Source organism: Gymnoscopelus braueri, assembly GCF_963280865.1.
Source record: "Gymnoscopelus braueri genome assembly, chromosome: 2".
NCBI classification, from domain to species: Eukaryota; Metazoa; Chordata; class Actinopteri; order Myctophiformes; family Myctophidae; genus Gymnoscopelus; species Gymnoscopelus braueri.
Genome location: NC_137604.1, coordinates 48,653,019 through 48,663,679, shown reverse-complemented (window position 1 = coordinate 48,663,679; position 10,661 = coordinate 48,653,019). Strand labels below are relative to the sequence as shown.

Here is a 10,661-nt window from a genome sequence, read left to right as displayed (position 1 = left end):
CACGCAGGCACACACACACACACACACACACACACACACACACACACACACACACACACACACACACACACACACACACCTGCAAATTGAGGATTTCCTTCCCATGTCCCTCAACATCTACAGCACAGCAGTCATCATGTTTCTTCATTTCTCATGTCTATTTCTCTTTTGCTTTTGTGAGTTTAGCCTATAGCCTACATTTTGCGAGATTTTTTTTTTTTTACAAAACAATATTCCTTGGCACATAATGCTCCCCCCTCCTCTCTCTCTCTCTCTCTCTCTCTCTCTCTTCTCTCTCTCTCTCTCTCTCTCTCTCTCTCTCTCCTCTCTCTCTCGCTGTCTCTCTCTCTATATCTTTATCTCCCTGCCTCGGGGGACCCACAGCCCTATTAGAACAAATGACGAGAGGCCCAGGCGCTTTTGTAAAGAGGCGCAGGCAGGCAGGCGCGCGCCTGTCCTATTATGTGCGACACATGATCAATAGGGCGATAACGCAGCAACATCAATATAAGCGACAGAACAATGAGGGATATCATTGAACATCTATCTTAATATAGCCGACTACAAGGGCCGTCTGACAACCGAGGCAGCTCATGAAAATTCCGCCCCACGAATCTACCATCACCATCTTTTCCCTCCTCCTCCCGTTCAATAGCCTATGCGCACTCACGCACGTGTACACTGTGCGCACGCACACACACACACACACACACACACACACACACACACACACACACACACACACACACACACACACACACACACCACACACACACACACACACACACACACACACACACACACACACGCGCACACCGTGCAGCTGGCGGGGCTATTATTTTCCCATTTCAATTTGACACCCCTGCCTTTCATGCTAATTCTATTATTGTAGGAAGTTTATGTGATTCCATATCACTAGAAATCGGTAATGTCTAATAACCCTTTGGCTGAAAGAGGGGGTGGGGGACTGCCTCGAGACCCGCGGCAGCCAGTGGGAAAATAATTACTTTCATATCAAAACTCAGCAGGAGGCACAGGGTCCTATAGCCCGCGGCCGCTAACCTCATTCCAGCTCGGCCTTTCAAATGAATAAATTTGTTAAAGCAATAAATACAAACAGCCAGACGGACTTGCGCCCCAGCACTGGCTCACTACACAGAGAAAAAGGGGATTTATCTGCTGTAAAACGACAAAACTCCCCGTCGCTATATGATCCTAAGATTCTACCACACAATAACCTCCTTTTGGGTCTTTTATAGTATTAGTTTTGTTTCTTTTTTTCAATTGCATGGCTGGAGAAAAAGAGGTTTCATTTAAACAATAGCTTTATTTATCAAAATGTTTACATATAAATATCATTTCTTTTTTTTTTTGTACAATATCTGAGGATTTTTGTTGTTTGTAAGATGTTCATTTTAGCCTTTTTCTTTTTTGTTACAAGTTGATCAGCATAAAAAAAGAGAGTAAGAACCTGCTTCTATAAGGACTAGGCCTACAGACTGATAGCCACATTTTTTTTTTGTGGGGGCCATCTGAACAGATCAGATATTGAGATTAAAAAATAGTTGACAAATGACTCTCCTGATTCCTGATATGTTTTAGAATGTCTCGGCAGAGCTTTGGGAATGTTTGAATGTATAGTATTGGTCTTTGAGCGGTGCGGTTATCTCCTGGACCTCCTTTGTTTACATTTTGCTCCTTTCGTGTTAGTCCATATCCACGTCCTCTCCATCTGTTGCGGTGTTGCTCGACAGTCTGTGTTTGTCTCCAGACACTCCGAGGAGTCTGGAGATGTGAGCTCCTTGCTTGCGCCCTTCTCCTTCTTCACACTGAGCTCGGCAGTTTGGCAGCCTTTATCAGAGGCTATTTCTGTTTGTAGATTAAAGTCCCTCTCTTCACTATTGCAGCCATTGGTGGCAGACTGGGTTGTGCCGACTCTCAGAGTCATCTGAACCACACTGTTTATGTTATTGTTATTGTTGTTGTTGTTCTTGTTGTTGTTATTGTCGTTGTCGTTGTCATTGTTGTTGTTGTGGTTGTTGTGCGGTGAGGAGACAGGGAATCCCCCATTACTGCAAATATCACCCTTATCTCTTTCAGTCCTTTCCACCTTATTGCTCATGTGATTGTTTTCACAACGCTTATTAATCTCTGTGTCGCCCGAGTTCGAGTCAGGCCTACTACTGGCAAAGCTCGAGAGGCCAGAGGAAGTGGCGTTACCTTCACTTGATACGCACCTCTGTCCCAGACCGAGTCCGTTTACATTGTTGTCCTGGCACGGCAAAGGCCTTCAGGGCGGTTTGGGGTACGAGGAAGCCCAGGGGCTGATGGGTAATGGGGTAAAGCAGGAAGTGTCCTTTCCCCACCAGTGTTCTCTGATTGGGCAGGGAGGGGTAGTCCAGCAGTGATTTCCGTCTGGGAGTGGAGTCGGAGAGGAGGCTCTCCACACTGAAAGGATTGCGTTTCTGCAGGGCAGACGTCCTCGGGCTGCCGAGCCCTGAGCCGTGCGTGCTGCCTGGGGAGACCTGCTCCGGGTCTCCTCCCGCAGTTCTTTGGTTTGAGTGATTCTGGAGTTGGAGCCCGAAGTCGGTTTGAGTTCGGTCGCAGCTCGATTCGGTTTGATGTCCTACTCGCTCGTACCTCCTCCGCCTTCCATCGCTCCCAGCTCCATGTGAATATTATTCCCATTAGAATTCGAGGAGTGCTGCTGCCGGCTCGCTGTCGGTGAACTGGGACACCCCACTGTCGCTGTCTGAACCCCCCGGCGTGTGGAAGTTGTCGCCGTGGAGGAGTTTGTTCTGTGACTTCATCAGCTTTCTCTCCTGCTTCCGTTTCTTCTTCTCTGCCCGCTCGTGGTCCCGCCGCGCTATCTCCTCGGGGTCCATGGGCTCGCCGCTGCAACGTGGTCGGGTGGGAGTTGTGAGCAGGCCGACCCGGGCCTTTCTTTGTGTTCTCCTTTTTTCTCCATTTAGCACGGCGGTTTTGGAACCAGACCTGCAATATACAAATGCATGCGCACGCACACGCACACGCGCACACACACACACACACACACACACACACACACACACACACACATATACAAGTTAAAAATAAGCATTCAAGTTAATCTGGTTTGAGAGTTTTGAACAACATATTCTAGCACACTATCTCTGTTAAATTATAAGGGTTATAAAATTAGAAACACTTGCTCCTGCTGAGTGCAGCTGCAGCATACACTGATCATTCATGTTGTGCAAATCAAGCCCTCCTCTCATAATGTATGAACTACATGTTAACTCATAGGCTAAACAGATCTCCAAAACTGACATAGGTTAGGCTGTAGTGTTTTTAGACTACAGCACACAGCAGCATACCTCACCTCACAACCAACCATGACAATACAGCTGACAGTACAATTTCAAAGTGACATGGCCATATTGCATCCACACACACCCACAGGAGGCTTGCCACTACCCCCCCCCTCCCCCCCACAAGAAAAGGGGGAAAAAATCTGTTCTCATTTCTCTTTCTCTCTCTCTCTGTCTAATTGCATCTTTAAACACCTCGAAAGCAAACACCGGGCTAATACGTCACAACTATGGCCAAACAGATGCACAGATGCGCTGGTTTTAATTGCCAATTTAGTTTGTGTAATAGGTAATTCTCCCAATTACGTTTAATTCTACCGTGGCTAAATCGGGCATATCAGCTCTCAATTTATCCTTTCTCATCCAGCCTCCTGTTCATACAGACTAAACACTTGCACGGCAATTTTCAGCTTCTCCTCCCTCTGCACCGAGCCAAGCGAGAGAACCTCCCCCGCCTGAGTGGCCTCGTCGCCCGTTCTCTAGGCCGCATGTTCCGCGCTGATAACAGCGCGACTTTAGCATGCAGAAGGATGCGCGAACCTCGCATTAATATCGATGGGACACCAACATCATGTGTGCGACAATGGCGCTTCTTATGAATTGTTAATGTTGTGTATATCTTTCCTTCTCAAAACCTGGCGATAAAGGAGCGCTAAGCAGCTTGAGGGAACAATAATCTGAGGTTTAGGAGCAAAATCCCCAAACAAGATACAGGAACCGCAAGCCCTTTTTCTCTTCCCCCTTCACTCATTCCAGCCAGGCATGTGACTTTTATGTATGATAGTTAAAAAAAAACAAAAAACGTGTGGGCCAACAATATATATTACCAACACAATATAGCACTATTTTACATAATCAAGAAAAAAACATTCTGAATCTCCTTTTAGGCTGCCTAAAGCAAAGCATTAATAAATAAGACAATTTTGCAAAATTGTAATAGTGATTATTATTATTATCAGGCTATAATAATAATGAATAATAATAATAATAATAATAATAATAATAATAATAATAATTATTATTATTATTATTATTGTTATTATTATTATTATTATTATTATTATTGTTATTGTTAGTAATAGTAGCCTATTGCAATTTTAGACAAATCGATTTAGACAAATCTGTATTTGTATCTCCTATAATAAAAAATCTGTCCTGTGACCAAAGCTTTCCCTTATAGTCAAAGTGATCATTAATAATATTATTGTTTGTAACACATGATTGCAGTAATGTTAATCTCTTTAATGTAACTTTGTTTTATTATGTTTTTTAACTATATCTATAGTAACAATATAATAATAATAATAATAATAATAATAATAATAATAATAATAATAATAATATTAATAATAATAACAATAACTGATAAAATAACAATAATAATTACAGCAAAATCAGCCACATCAATTATAGACAGTGCTTAGTATTGTTATAGACAACAATATTAAGCACTGTAAGCTATTAGATCAATATGACAAAGACGATTTAATTTTCAAGCACAGGCTTATGCTAAATAAAACAAGGTTTTACATTAAACCAAAATTATTGTTGTCACACCATAACATTGGAAGGGAAAAACTGATGCAGGTGGAAAGAACAATTTTGCCATTTCCCTGAGTTTGTTTAGCCTAAATAGCCCTGTTTTTATTAACCCATAAATCAATAGGTCGCCTTCATGCATAATTCAAAAGAGACCCTTATTGACGCTTTGATAATTGACAAATAGCTATCTCTGTATGGTGCAGGCCTTCACGGACCATGACAAAACAAACGCCCCTTTGTGGCAGACAGTCAGTCCCAATTAAAGGGAATATTCTGTGCATTTGTTGGACTTAAATGTTAATAATAATATAGGCCCATATGCTTCACCGTGGGACAACCATGACAATAACACCACCACTAAAACAGATTTAAATGAGTAGTTCACCCCCCAAAAATACTTATTTTCTATCAATTAGCTACACACCCCATGAAGCCTTGAATTAATGGAGATTTTTTTAGTTTTTGTCGCATTCCAAAGCCAATAATTTGATGACCAGCAGGAGACTCTGGTCATCAAATTATTGGCTTGGGAATGCAAAAACAAAAACAAAATACTCATGAACTCGTGATCTTTACGTGAAGCCGGTGTGATTTTTTAGGTATAGTCTAGTCTAGTGTTCTATTTACCTGAACCCTGGACTCCACGAGGTCCAGCCTTAGCGCCAGCGCCTCTCTCATGAACACATCTGGATAGTGACTCTCGTTGAAGGCTTTCTCCAGCTCCTCCAGCTGCCAGCCGGTGAAATTCGTTCGCGTGCGTCTTCGTTTACAACCAGGACTCTCCTTATCCGGGTCTCCAGAATCTATACACAGCCAACAGGCCCGCGCGTGTGTGTGTGTGTGTGTGTGTGTGTGTGTGTGTGTGTGTGTGTGTGTGTGTGTGTGTGTGTGTGTGTGTGTGTGTGTGTGTGTGTGTGTGTGTGTGTGTGTGTGTGTGTGTGTGTGTGTGTGTGTGTGTGTGTGTGTGTGTGCGTGTGTGCGTGCGTGTTGGGGGGGATGAGAAAGAGAGAGAGAGAGAGAGCTGTCAATGACATGTGTGCGGATGATTCATTGTCCAACATGGTCAGGGGCCAGGAATAGAAAATAAATTAAGCTACTTATTATAGCTCACATTGATTAAGGCACAATTAATGCCCTCACTCCCTCAGTCTCTGTTTTTATAAATATATAATTTATCAACTTAGTGGACAATCACGTTAAGCAGTGATTGATTGATTTGAATACTTTATTAACAGTTTGCAAAAAAGGTACAGTGGTACAGATTTATACAAAAGGATGCTAAAAGGATAACCCCCAAAAAGCCCAGGGCTTATTTCCAGTCTAGTATTTTTTGTATTCTATGAGTGACACCCAATCATTGAACATCAAATTATAAATGTTCAATATTTTTGCCCCAGAATGAAGGCACGAGAACGTCCGATTAAACTGAGTTTTACCGTTTTGGCAAGATGAGTTGCCTCAAGTTAAAAATTGGAATCACTGCATATAAACTTTTTGAATTCACCGAAAACAAAGTTGCATGTCTCTCTCATAACAAATATCTCTCCACCAAAAAAGGTAATGACAGGCTAGACATTGATTTAGGTCTAAACAGATCCAAATGGGGGGGGAAGCACCCATATAATTACAACGTTACATTTCCAATCCAAATAAGACCACTTAATGAGGAGTTCCGCATTCTAAACATAGGGTACCCATGAGTCAGTCTCACACACATTTCGATGAATTGAACACACAAGACCCCAATGGAAACAAGCCATATATGTGCTTTCTTGGGTTTAATCCTTTTAGCATCCTTTTGTATAGAACTGTACTTTCTGTGCTTTTTTTTGTTGCAAACTGTTAATAAAGTATTCAATCAATCAATCAGTCTCTCGCACAGACAGGCCTACCTGAGAGTTTGTATTGACCGTCTCCGTTCAACCCGCAGCCGGACGACAGCAGCGAGTTGGAGCTGACCACCGAGGCCGAACAAGAGCCGTTAAGTAATCCGTCTATAGAGAAGGGTACCGCGCCCGCGGACTGCAACTGATGGCCGCCGGCGAGCTCGTAGACGTGATGGTGGTGGTGGTGGTGGCCGAGGGAGTACGGGAAGCCGACCAGCCCGCCCAGGGAGCCTCCGAACTGGGCGTGAGGATGCTCGAGTACCCGACTGTCCATGCTCGCCCGAGCCGAGGATGCAGAAGGAAGGAGGGAGTGTGGCTGAACATGCAGTCAAAAAGTAACGGGAGAGAGGACAGAAGCGACGAAGGAGGAGAAGATGGAGGAGGAGGAGGAGGAGGGGGGGGAGAGGAGAGACAGACCCGGATAACCGTCTGGTCTGCAGCTGAGCGGTCTGTGTCTGTTGAAGAAGAGCAGTGAACACGAGACTCCGCGGCTTTTTACGTTTTCTATCCTCCTACCGAGATGTCAACCCTGCTCGTTCTCTCTCTCTCTCTGCGAGGAGGTAGCTCATTAGGACTTCTGTGGCTGCTCGCGGGACCAATAAGAAACGTTAATCGCCCGGTGACGTCAGAGGCGCGGTTATTGCACGGAGAAGAGAAAGCGAGAGGAGGGAGAGAACGTGTTCTTTCCCCCCAGATCGATTGCTAATTACACCTGGCGTCGCCCTTTAATTCAGCCCTGTCAAAACAACGAGGACGAGGCTAAGTTGGGTGCGTGGAAATAGCCAGAGTGATTGATTGATAGGCCTGTATACTCTGTTAAATTCACATGGAACATGTTTCACTTTCTTATGAGAAAACACGCATTTCGTCTAACTTAAAAAACTATGACAGTCCCCCCTCTTCAACCTCTCTCTCTCTCTCTCTCTCTCTCTCTCTCTCTGTGTGTGTGTGTGTGTGTGTGTGTGTGTGTGTGTGTGTGTGTGTGTGTGTGTGTGTGTGTGTGTGTGTGTGTGTGTGTGTGTGTGTGTGTGTGTGTGTGTGTGTGTGCGTGCGTGCGTGCGTGCGTGCGTGCGTGCGTGTGTGTAATAACAGTGTCTTCATCAACCCCCTTTCCTAAAGCTGTCACATCGTATTTTTAACTACAAGTCTCCATCTCCCAGGCACAAGCCCCTCGCCCCTTCCTTCTCCATTCAAGCGATGTGTGTGTGTGTGTGTGTGTGTGTGTGTGTGTGTGTGTGTGTGTGTGTGTGTGTGTGCTGGTTGTCTTACATGGCAAACGTCCGCGCATCATTGATATTTCCCCACCTGAACAGCTTGTAGCCTACTAGAGTTGAATTGCACGTATAGACGTTGTAAAGTGCGATATAGGCTATGAGATATGAAGCTGTTTGTTGCTTTTGCAAGGCACTTTGAATTATGTGCAATTAAGGATATGCTAATGTTTCCTAAACCTTTAGCTTATATGTCAGTCAGATCCCAAAGAGTTGGCATTATTTGACCCTAAGTGAACTTGAAGCCTGGAACAATTATGCACAATAGAAAGTAATGTTAGCCTAAGCTGAAAGTGTATAGCCTATTGTGTCTGTCTGTCCTCAGATAATGGCCTGTTGACATGGGGTTTCTTCTCTGCATGTGAATCTTGGACCTTTTATACACAAAACAAGAAAGTGCAAATAAATGATTGGTCAAAGTCCCTATTCCACAGAAGAAATATAGACATATCAAAAACCTATGATCATTTTTTAGAGGTCTTGCATATAAGCTTTATTAGCCTACCACAACATAGACAGGGAAAATACAAATATTTATGTTGCACGTTTTTACCTTCTGAGTCCAAATTGGACAGGAATCAATTCATGTATGATTCCAGTTTTAAACTTTGGAGCAAGTTTGTGGTCAGCTCAGGAAGGGGTGATTATGTTATATTCTGTAATATTACAGTTGTAGCCTACCACAGAATATCTTCAGAAAACTTTACTTTATCACACATGTTAGAATGCAGTGGTGGAAAGAAGTAGACTACTCCAATTGTATTTTACTTAAGTAAAAGCACATAGCAATACCACAAGGCTATATAATACTCTACACTTACAAGTAAAAGTCTTGCATTCAACATTTTACTTAAGTAAATGTACAAAACTATTGGCATCAAAATATAGGAACAGTAGGCTTCCAAACGTAAAGTTATACTCATTATACAGAACTGTCCATTTCACAATAATATAATTTGATTGTGGATTAGTAAAACAATAACCACTTTAATGTTGCTCCTGGTAAAGGTTGTTTAGATTACTTTTGTGATGCTGGGTAGCTTAACCTAATGATCATGATTTATCAGTTAATGTATGTGCTGTAATAATCATCTACATCTGCAAAGTAACCAACTAAAGCTGTCGAATAATTCAATTGAAGTAAAGTAGTACAATATTTGCAAGATGTTAAAAATAAAGTATCCAAAAATGTAAATACTCAAGTATAATAAAAGTACCTCAAAACCAGACCCAAGTAAATGTACTTAGTTACTTTCCATCAATGCTGGAATGACAGTGGCAATGGACACATGCTGACATCATGTTTTCAATCAACAAATCAGTTTTCCCACAGAAATGAGTCAATGGAACAGAGGGTGAACTGGGGTTAAGTGATTGCCATTTCACAGTCGTTGATGTGAATATTTCAGGAAAGACCCCCCTTATCTAAAAAAAAAAAGGGGAAGAAATGGGGTCATGTCTGAGCCCTTTTGTTTTTGCAATGTATTAATTGGTTGAAAATCATAAGAAGAACCACATCACAAAGGGCCCTTTCCAAACCTTTATTCCATGATGGATGTATATAATCTCAGTCTTACAATCTCAGTACTGCTAAAAATATATATATATCAGACTAAGCGCAAAGTGTTCCGTTCTACAGAAGTACAACATAAAAGAGAGGCTGCAATGGAATGATAAAACAAGAAAGGACAAAAACTGTAACAAGGCTCTCTCTCTCAATGAGATGGAGAATATGTTACCTTGTGAAAAGGTTTAGCCTATCTCTAGCTTTATTTTATTGTCAAATTATCTGAGCTGTCACTGCCAAGCTGTGCATTTTGACCAACTAATCATGAAAAGGCCATGCAAAAATGTTTGCTTCAAGAATAATAAAAAACAAACAACAAAAACAAACATAGTACAATGCACTGTAAAATTAACCATACTCTTAATACAATATTTAAATTTTGAGGTTCACAAAGTACTCTGCTACAACAATAATGACAATAGTAATAATAAAAAAGAAAAACTAAGATAAGCCTATAATAGCCTATAATATAAATATAATAAACAAGCCTTCAGTAGTATCCACATCAGCATAGCATAATAAAGGGATATATATATATATAAAAAAATATGCAATAAGGCATATAGCTATTTAGCTGTAGAAAACACTTATAAGCAGCAAGTAGTCACAATAGTAGTCACATCAACATGACAAATGTGCAGGATACCTTGTATCTATATATAACAGTTTCAATGTATTCTTTACTATAGCAGCTGAGTGGTAACATTTAACAGTATATTGCTACTGTATATAGGGACCTGCATGGCTTGCAGAATGATTACAAATCAAACGTCATGGAGGCCCCCATGTATTGATTACTTCCTTTTCCGTGGTTGCCACAGAAGCAACGCATTCTTATTTAAAATGTCTGTTGTATACTTTTCTATTTATACTATATGAGAACTCACTCCAACTTGACCAAATTGTGTGTGGTTAACCAGCTTTTGACATACGGAGGCTGGAATGACACAAATCTTCCTATGCTTTGGCTATGACTGGTGTACACCAATAACAAAAAGATTACTGGAATATTTTAAATCCCATTTCAATGATCACACGGTAAAGG

The 10,661-nt window shown here is 41.8% G+C and overlaps 1 pseudogene across 1 annotated transcript; it reads right to left on the bottom strand.

The window, feature by feature from the left end:
- Positions 1 to 1,706: 1,706 nt before the first annotated feature.
- LOC308095995 (homeobox protein unc-4 homolog) lies at positions 1,707 to 7,052 on the bottom strand (annotated as a pseudogene). The gene is made up of 3 exons: positions 6,785 to 7,052; positions 5,520 to 5,695; positions 1,707 to 2,994 (listed from the first exon to the last, which is right to left on the bottom strand). The product of its transcript is annotated as a homeobox protein unc-4 homolog (transcript).
- Positions 7,053 to 10,661: the final 3,609 nt, after the last annotated feature.